The 13,089-nt window shown below is 43.5% G+C and overlaps 1 long non-coding RNA gene across 1 annotated transcript; it reads right to left on the reverse strand.

Annotated features, from left to right (window-relative positions):
- Nucleotides 1–1,611: 1,611 nt before the first annotated feature.
- On the reverse strand, nucleotides 1,612–1,969 carry LOC108803233. Its single transcript, XR_001942271.1, has 2 exons — nucleotides 1,885–1,969; nucleotides 1,612–1,794 (listed from the first exon to the last, which is right to left on the reverse strand). It is a non-coding gene; the product is annotated as an uncharacterized LOC108803233 (long non-coding RNA).
- Nucleotides 1,970–13,089: the final 11,120 nt, after the last annotated feature.

The raw sequence follows: 13,089 nt of genomic DNA on the forward strand, positions 1-13,089 counted from the left end.
GCGTTTTAATTGAGGGAGACTAAGCCGCAATTTATAGACCAGATGACCTTGTTTATGGTTTAGAATACAAGGTGGCGGAGGTATCACTATTATTGGTAGTATTAATGAATTCCTCCCAGTGCAAGGATATGTCTGTGCTGAGCTTATTATGAAGCCGGCTACAACGGACTCCACTGTGTATAAATATTGTTGATCTCTATAGCAATTCATGGAAGCCTGTTGATTGGTTACTGCAGAGGAGAGATTTGATTGGTGGCTTCTCAGTCCTTAATGTGCAGGCAAGCTCACAATTAGTGGCTCTGATGAAGAGGGCGATCCCTGGAAAATGCGTAAGCCACAAACACAGATGGTTAGCCGTGAGGGGGCATGCCTGCCAGCGGATCGGCGCCTTCTATGTGGATTGCCAATACAGGTTATGCAATTCCCATTCCCGGATCGAAGGAGTTTACAAGCGCTTACTATTCTACTTTGGTGAGTATGTTTTTACTGTGTTTTATCTCTTAATAAAATGATCTTGCACATGTCGGGGCGCTCTGTGCTTTTTGTTTTTAGACTTCCTGTCATGCTGCATATGTGCAAATCCCTGCACCTGCACCGAGTACCCACAGTTGGAACACCTGCCAGTGCACTTCCCTGTTCTGTCCCAAGCTGAGGATGAGATTGCTAAAAACAAAAGATAACCTAAAGTCCTGGTCAGCAGCCTAACTCCTGGAAGTAAAAGGACTGTTGTTACAGGGCAAGGCAGGCAGAAAGTGGCAGGCTGCAGGGTACCACGCAGGCAGAAAGTGGCAGGCGGCACAGGGCAATTCAACTAGTAAGTGGCAGAAGCTGTACAGGGCAGGCAACCTACTTCCTAAGCTGGAGGTCAGTCCATGAGTGCACAATATCCAAGGAATGCTCATCCTGGCAGTCACAAACATTAGCCAGTGTAACACCCCGGTATCAGCTAGTATTCAGGAGACCTCCTTTATAGACCCAAAACACATCAATTAATTATTTCACTCCAGATTTATGGAGGTAGGGAGTCTTCATCCTAAGGCCAGGGGGGTAGAAAATGAACAGTCCTGCTAGGCTGGAACTGAAAAATTAAGAAAAAAATATCTTGGGGTCTTGAGCAGGGGGGAGGAGTAAAAAATTGGTCTATAAGGGGTATACAGGAATGGGAGCTGAAGAGGTTGTATTTCCACCCTTATTTTATTTTGCTGTCATGTGGCATAAATGGGCAGGGAATGATTTTATAGCTGAGGCTAATCAAGGGGAAATTAGAAATACCAATTTAAACAGTGCAATATGAACAATAATACATTTGAAAAGGGCAGTAACCGATAGCAACAGTCATAGCTGATACAACTGCAGTCATATCAGTATGCAATACTTTGCTGATTATTTGTTTCCTATTTAAATAAGTCTGTATGAGGAGCAAAAAGAGGAAGTTGATATTAATGTCTTACTGCATATGAATTTGTAGCACTGTGCACGCACCACCAGTATGTAGAGCACAGTAATAATTTCCGTCATCTGCAGGCTGTACATTACTGATAGACAAGACACTGGAGCCTGCTGAGATGGATCCAGAAAAACGATCAGAAGTTCCTGGGGGTTTTATATTATGATTGCTGCTTCCATCGCTACCTACTAAACCCTTAGGAACACTCCCAGGTGCCTGATATACCCAGGTTGGGTAGTTACCACCAGCTACAGAGGCATCACTCCGACCACAGGACAGACGGACACTGCCACCAACAGAGGCAATTATTGTGGGTTCCTGAATGACAGTAAACTGAGCCACAGAATCTGAAACAAAAATGAGAGAATGCTGATAGTACAACAATCCTAATATATTTATAGACAGTAATCATATATAAACTATAAAATATTACTTACAGGAAAAATAAGTTATGACAGAGAAGACAGTCCAGAACATGATGAGGATGATGAGGAATCACTTAAACAGAAAAGAGTAATAACTGAATCCTTCTTCTTCTAACATTTATATTCTACTGTATATAGTAACCACAACTTCCTATGCAAAATACCTCAGCTCCTATTGGCCATCTGAGGCCTCCACATACAATATATTGTTTATCAGGTATTATAAAAGCATGATATCTGGGTATAGGTATATATAAAAAGCTTTTAATAATATGTTAGAAGAATAACATATTGCCAAAGACATATTAGTAAAATAATCCGAGGCCCCAGCAAATTACAGAAAACTTTTTTGTATCAACAATAAAAATTTATCAAAAATTCTCCTTTTTCACACTCTATTCTTTTGGCATTAAATGACATATAGGATTCATGAGACAATATCTATCATAGTGTAAGCTGCTATAAAGAGTCAGAGCCAAATTCTGCAGTGAAGTAATTCTGCAATATAGAGTCCTCAACAGAATCCAATAATCACTTTATTCTGATATCCTGCACAAAGTGGGGTCATTTTATATTCCAGACGTCGACAGAAATTCCAGGAATTATATCCTAATAAAACAGCCTGAGGGGAGATATCTACATTCACTTGCAAAGTGACACTTGGGGAAAACAATTATGTCCAAAGTGTTGCTCTGTATAATCTGAAGTCACCACACTCTATACTTTCATCTCATAGTAAGATAAGGGGTCACAAATTGCAAGAATGACAACACATGTAAAGCAGATCACCGATACCAATTACCGATACTTTTTTTTTGTAACTTTTTTTTTTAGTGTCCTGTGACATTTTTTCTAAAACAATATAGACTAATGATTTTACGACAGTAGTGAAGTTCCAGGGCCCGGTCCCAGCTGCAAGTGCTGCTGGGACCCTGCTAGTCCTGCCACTGACTCCAAGCTGTAGAGGAACTACAGATCTCAGCAATACATTATACAGCAATGCAGAATATCACCAGCTCTAGAGGACTACAAATCCCAGCAATTCATTATACATCAATGCAGAATAATATGAAGCCACATACTCTGTGCTGCTCTCGGGTGATGTCTGATGGCTCCAGCAGAGGATCCAAGGTGGCTGTGTGGGGTCTCAGGAGGGCTGTGCGGGATCTCAGGAGGGTGTGCAGGGTTTATGGTAGCCTGTTCGGGATCTGTGGTGGGCTGTGCAGATTCTATGGTGGGCTGTGCACACTCTCAGTGGGCTGTGCATGGTGTATGGAGGGCTGTGCGGACTCTTAGTGAGGGGACTGAGGTGGGCTGTGCAGGGTCTATGGTGGGCTGTGCGGACTCTTAGTTGGCTGTGCAGGTTCTATGGTGGGCTGTGCGGACTCGCAGGTGGACTGTGCGGACTCGCAGGTGGACTGTGCAGGGTCTATGTTGGCCTGCGTGGACTCTCAGGTGGCTGTGCAGATTCTATGGTGGGCTGTGCGTACTCTCAGCTGGGCTATGCGGGGTATATGGTGGGCTGTACGGAGTCTTAGGTGGGCTATGAAGGGCTTTACGGAGCCTCAGGTGGGCTCTGCAGGTTCTATGGTGGGCTGTGTGTACTGTCAGCTAGGCTATGTGGGGTCTCAGGCAGGCTGTGCGGACTCGCAGGTCACTGTGCAGGTTCTATGGTGGCCTCTACAGGGTCTATGGTGGGCTGTGTGGACACTCAGATGGGATATGTCGGGTTTATGGTGGGCTGTGAGGACTCTCTGGTGGGCTGTGCAAACTCTTAGGTGGGCTATGCGGGGTCTATGGTGGGCTGTCCGGGCTCTCAGATGGGCTGTGCAGGTTCTATCCTAGGCTGTACGGACTCTCAGGTTGTTGTGCAGGGTCTATGGTGGGCTGTGCGAGCTCTATGGTGGGCTGTGTGGACTCTCAACTGGCCTATGTGGATTCTCTGGTGGGCTGTGCAGACTCTCAGGTGGCTGTGAAGGCTCTATGGTGGGTTGTGCGGACTCTCAGGTGGACTGTGCAGGGTCTATGTTGGGCTGTGCAGACTCTCAGGTGGCTTTGCAGATTTTATGATGGACTGTGCGTACTCTCAGCTGGGCTATGCGGGGTCTATGGTGGGCTGTACGGAGTCTCAGGTGGGCTGTGTAGGTTCTATGGTGGGCTGTGTTGACTCTTAGGTGGCTGTGCAGGTTCTATGTTGGGCTGTGCGGACTCTCAGGTGGGCTGTGCAGGTTCTATGGTGGGCTGTGCAAACTCTCAGATGGCTGCGCAGTTTCTATGGTGGGCTGTATGGACTCTCGGCTGGGCTATGCTGGGTCTTGGGAGGGCTGTGCGGACTCTCAGGTGGGCTGTGCAAACTGTCAGGTGGCTGTGCGGGGTCTATGGTGGGCTGTGCGGACTCTCAGGTGGCTATGCACAGTCTATGTTGGGCTGTGAGGACTTTCAGATGGTTCCAGGCAAGCAGAAAGTGTCAGTCTGCCCAGTAACACATGGGTAGTAAGTGGCAGGCTGCACCGTACCACACAGGTAGAAAGTGGTAGGCTGCACAGTATTACAGAGGCACAAAGTGTCAGGCTGCACAGTATCACACAGGCAGAGAGTGTCAGTCTACACAGTAGACATGTGGGATTCGTTTCGTTCCGAAACAAAATTCGGACAAAATTTTGGAGATTCGGATATATCCGAATTACAGAAATAATGCATGCCAACTAATCCGAATTTCCGATTTCCCGAAATTCGTTAGCGGTAACCTGGACGAACTTACGTTTACTGGATGAAATTTTGTTGCAGCAAAGTGACATTAGAAAAAAAAAATGTTTAGTAAAATAGTTAATAGTTAAGTCCAGACTTTTGATAAAATCCTTTAATTGTAAAAAAAAAAAATAAAGATACAATTTTTTGACTATTCCTTTAACCTTCTTGGCAGTATTCCTGAGTGTGGCTCGGGGTTAAATTTCAGTACCAAAAGTGGTAACCCCCGAGACACACTCGGGATTACAGAGCGCTTCACTTACCTTCTCCCTACGAGCTGCGCTGTGTCCTCCGGCCGATGCAGGCATCCGTCTTCCGGGTGGAACCAGTGGGAAATGTAAGAAAAAATCGGAAAAAAAAACCAGAAAAAAATAGACAAAAAAAAGCAAAGAATATTGGAAAAAATCAGACCGCCAGGGAGGTTAATTGTAAAAAAAATTGGCTCCATCGATGTAATCCAGCGTCAATCACGATGCACGACGCCCACCGACCCGCCGAAATAAACAAAGTCGCCCCGCACGACGACTGTCCGAAACCGACAAAAACTCGCCGAGCCTTGGCGACCGGACTACAACTAACGAATTTTGTCCAAATCCGAATCCCGAAACAAATTCAATTACGGACCCTCCTCTGGCTCTTCCCCTTCCATTGTGCCCTCCTCTCCCACCACCACCTCTGTGTCCACTGACCCCCCCAGCTCTTCCCCTGTCAGTGTGCCCACTTTCTCTCCCACCACCTATGTGTCCACTGACCCCCGAGCTCTCCCCCTGCCATTGTGCCCACCCCTCTCCCACCAACGCCTCAGTGTCCACTGACCCCCCTCTAGCTCTTTCACTGCCATTATTCCCACCTCTCTCCTCCAGTGTCCACTGTCCCCCACAGGTCTCCTCCTGTTAATGTGTCCACCTCTCTCCTCTCCCACCACCGCCTATGTGTCCACTGACCCCCCCATCTCTCCCCTGCCAGTGTGCCCACCTCTCTCCTCTCCCACCACCGCCTCTGTGTCCACTGCTCCCTCTCTGGCTCTTCCACTGTGTCACCTCTCTCCCACCACTCCCTCTGTGTCCACTGACCCCCCACGTAACATGCGGCTTCGGCTCACAAATAGACCAATCATTAGATTCTAATGATTGGTCTATTTGTGAGCCGAAGCCGCATGTTACGGATGAAATTGGAATTTTTCCCACGGCACACCAGACAATATCTCACGGCACACTAGTGTGCCGCGGCACAGTGGTTGAAAAACGCTGCTTTAATCAATGTTAAAATCACTGCTCCTTTAAGTATTTTTTAAAAGTTTTTTTTCATTGATTCTTGTCCCCCAGGGCAGTACCCGGATCCCCATACCCCTTTTTATGGCCAATAAATTGGATATAAGGCTTCAAAATGGGGACATTTGATTATCAATGTTCTACCCCCATAGACTTGCATTGAGTTTGAGATCGAATACAAACTTTTCCCATTTTCGAAAGTTTATATTCGAACCGAACACGGGGGTGTTCGGCTTATCAATACTCACTTATAGGGTACACACTGGTTCTACACTGGTTTCCTTTCTTCCCCCACCCCAACCGTCATCTGGGTCCATTTACTATTTCTACTCAAATAGGGCCATTCTGATATGTGTTAATATACCCATTTAGGCACATTGTTTTATATGTGCCCCAATAATTATGTCAACGTACCCGTCTAATAGTCGGAATGTTCAATTTGGATGATGAGACTGGACTTATTAAGGTTATTTTATCCTTTTTACCTTCATAGCTATTATTATATGTGCATAGGGATAATGGTGCCTAAGTGTGGTAGTATTCTAGTTTAATGATCCATGCATCTTATTACATATTCTTTATAGTTTATTCTTTGACATGCAGTATGTTGTTAATGGATTAAGTCTTATTGTGACATACATTGTATTTTAGAATGATATTCATTTTACTGTATCTTATTCCTGCATTTTTGATTGTTTATGACAGTATATTGACAATGGTCCCAACTGGCTTATTTTCTGTATTGTTTTGATTATCCTATTTAATTCCAGTTACTTTTGTGTGTATACCGCAATGTACAGTCATGGCCAAAAATATTGTCACCCCTGCATTTCTGTCAGATAATGCACCATTTCACGCAGAAAATTGTGGCAATTACAAATGTTTAGGCATTCTCATGTTTCTTTTGTTTGTATTGGTATGACACAAAAAAAGTGGAGGGGAAAAAAAAAGCCAAACCTGACACATTCCACACAAATCTCCAAAAATGGACTGGACAAAATTATTGGCACCTTCTCCAAATTGCAAGAAATAATTGTATTCCATGTTTTTGTGGAAAAGCATGGGCAATCTGAAGGTTACAAGTCCATCTCCAGAGTTCTTAATGTTCCTGGATCCACTGTGCGCAACATTGTAAAGACGTTTGCAGCCCATGGCACTGTAGCTAATATCCCTGGACGTGGATGAAAGAGAACAATTGATCAAAAATTGCAACAAAGGATTGTTCCAATGGTGGATAAAGACCCTCCATCAACTTCCAGACAAATTCAAGGTGACCTTCAGTTACAGGGTACAACTGTGTCAGCTCGCACTATACGTCACCATCTGAATGAAATGGAACGCTATGGTAGGAGACCCAGGAGGAGCCCCAGAAACGTAAAAAAGCCAAAACTTACCTGAGGACAGACGAAACAAAATGACAGCTTTTTGGTAAAGCCCATCATTCTACTGTTTTCAGAAAAAGAAATGAGGCCTTTAAAGAATAAAAATCCAGTCCCTACAGTCAAACATGGTGGAGGTTCACTGATGTTTTGGGGTTGCTTTCCTGCTTCAGGCACTGGATGCCTTGACTGTGTGCATGGCATTATAAAATCTGAAGACTACCCAAGAATTCTGGGGTGCAATGTAGGGCCCAGTGTCAGAAAGTTGGGTCTTCGTCAAAGGTCATGGGTCTTACAGCAGGACAATGACTCAAAGCACATGTCAAAAAGCGTAGTACTGGACTGGCCAGCAATGAGTCCAGAGCGGAATCCCATAGAGCACCTGTGGGGAGATCCCAAAAAAGCAGTTGGGAAAAGGAACCCTTCCCATCTGAGAGACCTGGAGCAGTTGGCGAAAGAAGAGTGGTCCAAAATTCCTGTAGAGAGGTGTAAGGAACTCATTGATGGTTACATGAAGCCATTGATTTCAGTTATTTTTTTCAAGTGCTGTGCTACCAAATATTAATTTGGGGTGTCAATAATTTTGTCCAGTCCATTTTAGAAATTTTGCGTGGAATGTGTCAGATTAGGCTTTTTTTTTTACACTTTTTTGTGTCATACCAATACAAACAAAAGAAACAGACATGAGAATGCCTAAACAATTGTAATTGCAACAATTTTCTGCGTGAAGTGGTGACAGAAATCTGACAGAAATGCAGGGGTGCCAATATTTTTGGCCATGACTGTATTTCTAATTTTTACAATGATGATGATACTGAAACTGTGGACCAATGGTGTTGCTTTTTATTTGACCACTAGGACCTGTTATTCTTGTTGGCTAAGGTCCTTGTTCCACACAGCACATGTGCGAGTGGACAGAGGCTGTCAGCATCATCACGGCGTTCCACACGGCGCATGCGCTGGTGGACAGGGGCGGTGTTAGCTCACTTCTGGCCGTCCTGTTCCCTCAGGAACTGACTGATGTGTTCAACATCTAATGGCTGTGACAGCAGCCAGTGCAGTTTCTTCCATATGCCGGCATTCTGTAAGTCCTTTTGAATTCTCTATTGGCAGGAGAATGTTATAATGCTACGTAGGGGTAGGTGGTTCCTTTTCTATACACTTAAATATGTATGTCTATTTAAAGCAGGGGTCTCAAACTCAATTTACTCAGAGGGCCACTGGACAAACTTTTTAGTCCCGTAGGGGCCACTTGCCAAATTTCATGCTGCAAAATAAATTGTAACTATATACGGTACCAGTGTTAATGTCTGTGCATGTTCCAAGCGTTTACAAGTGACAACTGTCACCCATTTAAGTTAATGATCAGATGACAGCTGCTACGTGTAAACGCCTGCACAAAGCATGTAATCATATGTGAAAGGATTACATGCAGTTAGGAATTAATCACTACCCCTGGATACACGATTGTTTTTGTAACTACATGCAATCATATCACATACGATTACATGTGGTATGCAGGCATTTACATGCAGTGGCTGCCACCTGATCATTAACTTGAATGGGTGACAGTTGCTGCATGTAAACGCCAGATTAGGGATTCCTGTGCTGGAAAACACAAGTTTGTGACACTGGAATCCCTAATCGCACCTGAAATATAGGTGTATATGGGGCCTAATATACACACACACAGAAAAATACAACCCCCCCCCCCAACACACACTAATACACTTTTCATAATAATACACTGCACCCACCCACATCATCCCCCTCTGCAAGCCTCCTCACCTGCTTACATCTTTGCAGGGAGGAGGCCAGGAGGCACATCATTCCCTGGTGATCTAGTGGTTGATTGGTAAGGACTGGTGCAGACCTCACTAATCCCTCCTTTCGGCCAGAGCTGTCAGAGCTCCAGCCGAATGGAGCTAGTGATTGCTGGAGCTGATAGGAGCAGCTATGGGGTCTGCATCCGACAGAGATTCAGACCATGTAGTTGCTCCTGAAAGTCAGGTACGCGGCCCGTGACCGTGTGCCTAACTTGCCAGCTAGCTGCGGGCCACATAGCACCGGTTTGCGGGCCGTAGTTGGTCCGGTACTTTGAGACCACTGACTTAAAGGGTGTGGGTTTTTTATGTGGTGTCATTCTGAGCCTGATGAAGGGGACCCTGTGTGGCCCGAAAGTGCTTGTATTTGAATGGCATTGTTCCGTTATTAAATGGACTTTTGCTAATTACACTTGAAAGTATGGTGTGCTGGCAACATCCTTTGAAATCGTTATATATTTCACGGTGCCATCTGTTTGTGCTAACTGTGAGCACTCACCTGGGTTTTTGTATTGTTGTAGTTACTTCCATGTGAACGTTGCTACAAAGGCTAGTTATAAGTTGTGTATCTTAACTCAAAGGGCAAATCTTTGCTCATAATGTCAGTTAAAACAAACTTACAAGCAAAAACAAAACATTTAAATAACATTTGTTCCTATTTAACCCTCTAGCCCTAAATAACCCTTTCCTCCCCTTTCACCATTATCTAATATTTGTTTTGCTAATTTTGCAAATATTTAAACTTTTTTTGTTTTTATTGGTTTTGGTTGGTATTTTGTTTCAGTGTTGCAGTACAAAAATTCCCAAATTAAAAAACAAAACTAACTAAATAACCATGAACAGCGTTGCACCAGAAACATAACTTTTGAATATCTATTATTGGGACAAATTATAGAATAAAATGTATATTTTTTATCTACAGTAACATTAATTGTTTTCAAACTAACACTGGTCAAATTAAAAAAATGCATCTTTTTTATTTTGTTACATGTGTGGTCTATAGATTGTATATAAAATATAATAACTCTATTAAGTTCTTATTATTTGCATTTGTTTTACTTAATTATCTTAAGTGACCCTTAAAGGGACCTAAAGCAATGTAAAAAATGGTCTTTAAAGGAGAACTATGGGGTAAGTATTTTCCCCGCAGTTCTCTTTAGGGTCACGGGAGGACATATACTAACCTCCTCCCGTGACCCAAAGCTCAGTATATAGTGGGCTATTGCCCATGATATACGGAGACCGCCGCAGCCGGGACGGATCCCGACAATACTATTGAAATCCACCCAGCTGCATGAGTGACAACTGGCTCTGCCTATCTAGAGGCAGAGCCAGCTGTGCCCGCCTCCTCCCCTGTTCATTCCTTCACTCAGCGCTGGAGGATCGGAGTGGGGAGCGGGGAATCCCTGCAGGGAGCAGTGACTGACAGTACCCGCTCACTGCAGGGAGACAATCGGGAAGTGAGCAGGTTGGTGTATGTTGCTCATTTACCGATCGATAGAGCCGACCTGTGACAGCTTCTTTGTCACAAGTCGGCTCTAACTATGAGGATGAGTGCAAATAACTCACATCATAGTTCTCTTTTAAGGGGTATACAGGAATAGGAGCTGAAGTGGTAGAATTTCCACCCTAATTCTATTTCGCTGTACTTTGGCCTAAATGGACAGAGATTTATTTTATAGCTGAGGCTAATCTAGTGGAACATCAGAAATACCCAGTTAAATAGGAAAATATATACAATAATGAATTTGCAAAGGGCAGTAACCCATAGCAACAGTCATAACAAATTAAATTAGTCTGTACGAGGAACAAAAAGAGGAAGTTGATATTAATGTCTTCATATGAATTTGTAGCACTGTGCACACACACCACCAGTATAGAGAACACAGTAATATTCTCCGTCATCTGCAGGCTGTACATTACTGATAGACAAGACACTGGAGCCTGCTGAGATGGATCCAGAAAAACGGTCAGAAGTTCCTGGGGGTTTCACATTATGATTGCTGCTTCCATCGCTACCTACTAAACCCTTAGGAGGACTCCCAGGTGCCTGATATACCCAGGATGGTAAGTTACCAGCAGCTACAGAGGCATCACTCCAACCACAGGACAGACGGACACTGCTGCCAAGAGAGGCAATTATTATGGGTTCCTGAATGACAGTAAACTGAGCCACAGAATCTGAAACATAAAGGAAAGAATGCTGATAGTACAACAATCATAATATATTTATGAACAGTAATCATATATAAACTATAAAATATTATTTACAGGAAAAATAAGTTATGACAGAGAAGACAGTCCAGAACATGATGAGGATGATGAGGAATCACTTAAACAGAAAAGAGTAATAACTGAATCCTTCTTCTTCTAACATTTATATTCTACTGTATATAGTAACCACAACTTCCTATGCAAAATACCTCAGCTCCTATTGGCCATCAGAGGACTCCACATACAATATATTGTTTATCAGGTCATTTAAAAGCATGTTATCTGGGAACAGAGGAAACGTGTATATAAAAAAAGCTTTTATTTATATGTTTTAAAAGACTAACATATTGCCAAATACATATTTGCAAAATACTTTGGGGCCCCAGCAAAGTACCGAAAACGTTTTTGAATCGACAATAACAATTTATAAAATTCTCCTTTTTCACACTCATTTTTTTTGGCATTAAATGACATATAGGGTTCATGAGACAATATCTACTATAGTATAAGTTGCTATAAAGACTTTTCATTTTATATCCCAGATGTCAACAGGAAATCCAGGAATTATATCCTAATAAAACAGTCTGAGGGGAGATATCTACATTCACTTGCAAAGAGACACTTGGGGAAATCAATTTATGTCCAAAGTGTTGCTCTGTACAATCTGAAGTCACCACACTCTATACTTTCATCTCATAGTAAGATAAGGGGTCACAAACTGCCAGAATGACAATACATGTAAAGCAGGTTTGTGTTAACAGGTAATCAAAAGGGTTTAAATTAGGGATACACTGATACCATTTTTTCCAGACCGAGTACCAATACTTTTCCTCAAGTACTCACCGATACCAATTACCGATATATATTTTTTGTACGTGTCATGTGACAATTTTAAAAAACAATACAGACTAATAATTTTAGGACAGGGTGAAGTGCCAGGGCCCGGTCCCAGCTGCAAGTGCTGCGACCCTGCTAGGTTTGCCAATGACTCCAAGCTGAAGTTGGATTACAAATCTCAGCAATACATTATACAACAATGCAGAATACCACCAGCTATAGAGGACTACAAATTCCAACAATACATTATAAAGTAATGCAGAATATCACCAGCTATAGAGGATTACGAATCACAGCAATACAATATACAGCAATGCCGAATGGAACCGGCTATATATAACTACAAATCCACAGCAATGCATTATACATCAATGCAGAATAATATGAAGCAACATACTCTATGCTGCTCTAGGGTAATGCCTGATGTTTCCAGTGGAGGATCCTAGGTGGCTGTGTAGGGTCTCAGGAGGGTGTGTTGGATCTATAGTGTGCTGTGCGGGATCTGTGGTGGGCTGTGCAGGTTCTATGATGGGCTGTGCATACTCTTAGGTGGATTGTGCAGGGTCGGTGTTGGGCTGTGCGGGCTCTCAGGCAGTGGCGTAACCAGAGTAACGTGCGCCCGTGGCAGAACAAAATTTTACGCCCCCACGGTGATATTTAATATGAAAAAGCTTATTTGCAAAAAATCAAATCCTTGTCTAAGGAATTATATTTTAGGTTAAATAAGACAGAGATTGGTGTCCCTAGACTTGCTGCTGTCATTATTAAGGGCCCAGTCACACCATCAAGAATGCGTTCCAGCGCGTTCGGCCTCTGGAACACACTGGAACACAAACACAAGCAGTGCATTGAACTCAATGGCCCCACAGCCACCTGTGCGATTGCTGGCACCCGAATGCGTGGCACATTAGTGCCATGCCCCCTCCCGCCCCAAAACAAAGTGAG

This window comes from Nanorana parkeri, unplaced genomic scaffold (genome assembly GCF_000935625.1).
Source record: "Nanorana parkeri isolate BGI_ZX_2015 unplaced genomic scaffold, ASM93562v1 scaffold3515, whole genome shotgun sequence".
Classification (NCBI taxonomy): Eukaryota; Metazoa; Chordata; class Amphibia; order Anura; family Dicroglossidae; genus Nanorana; species Nanorana parkeri.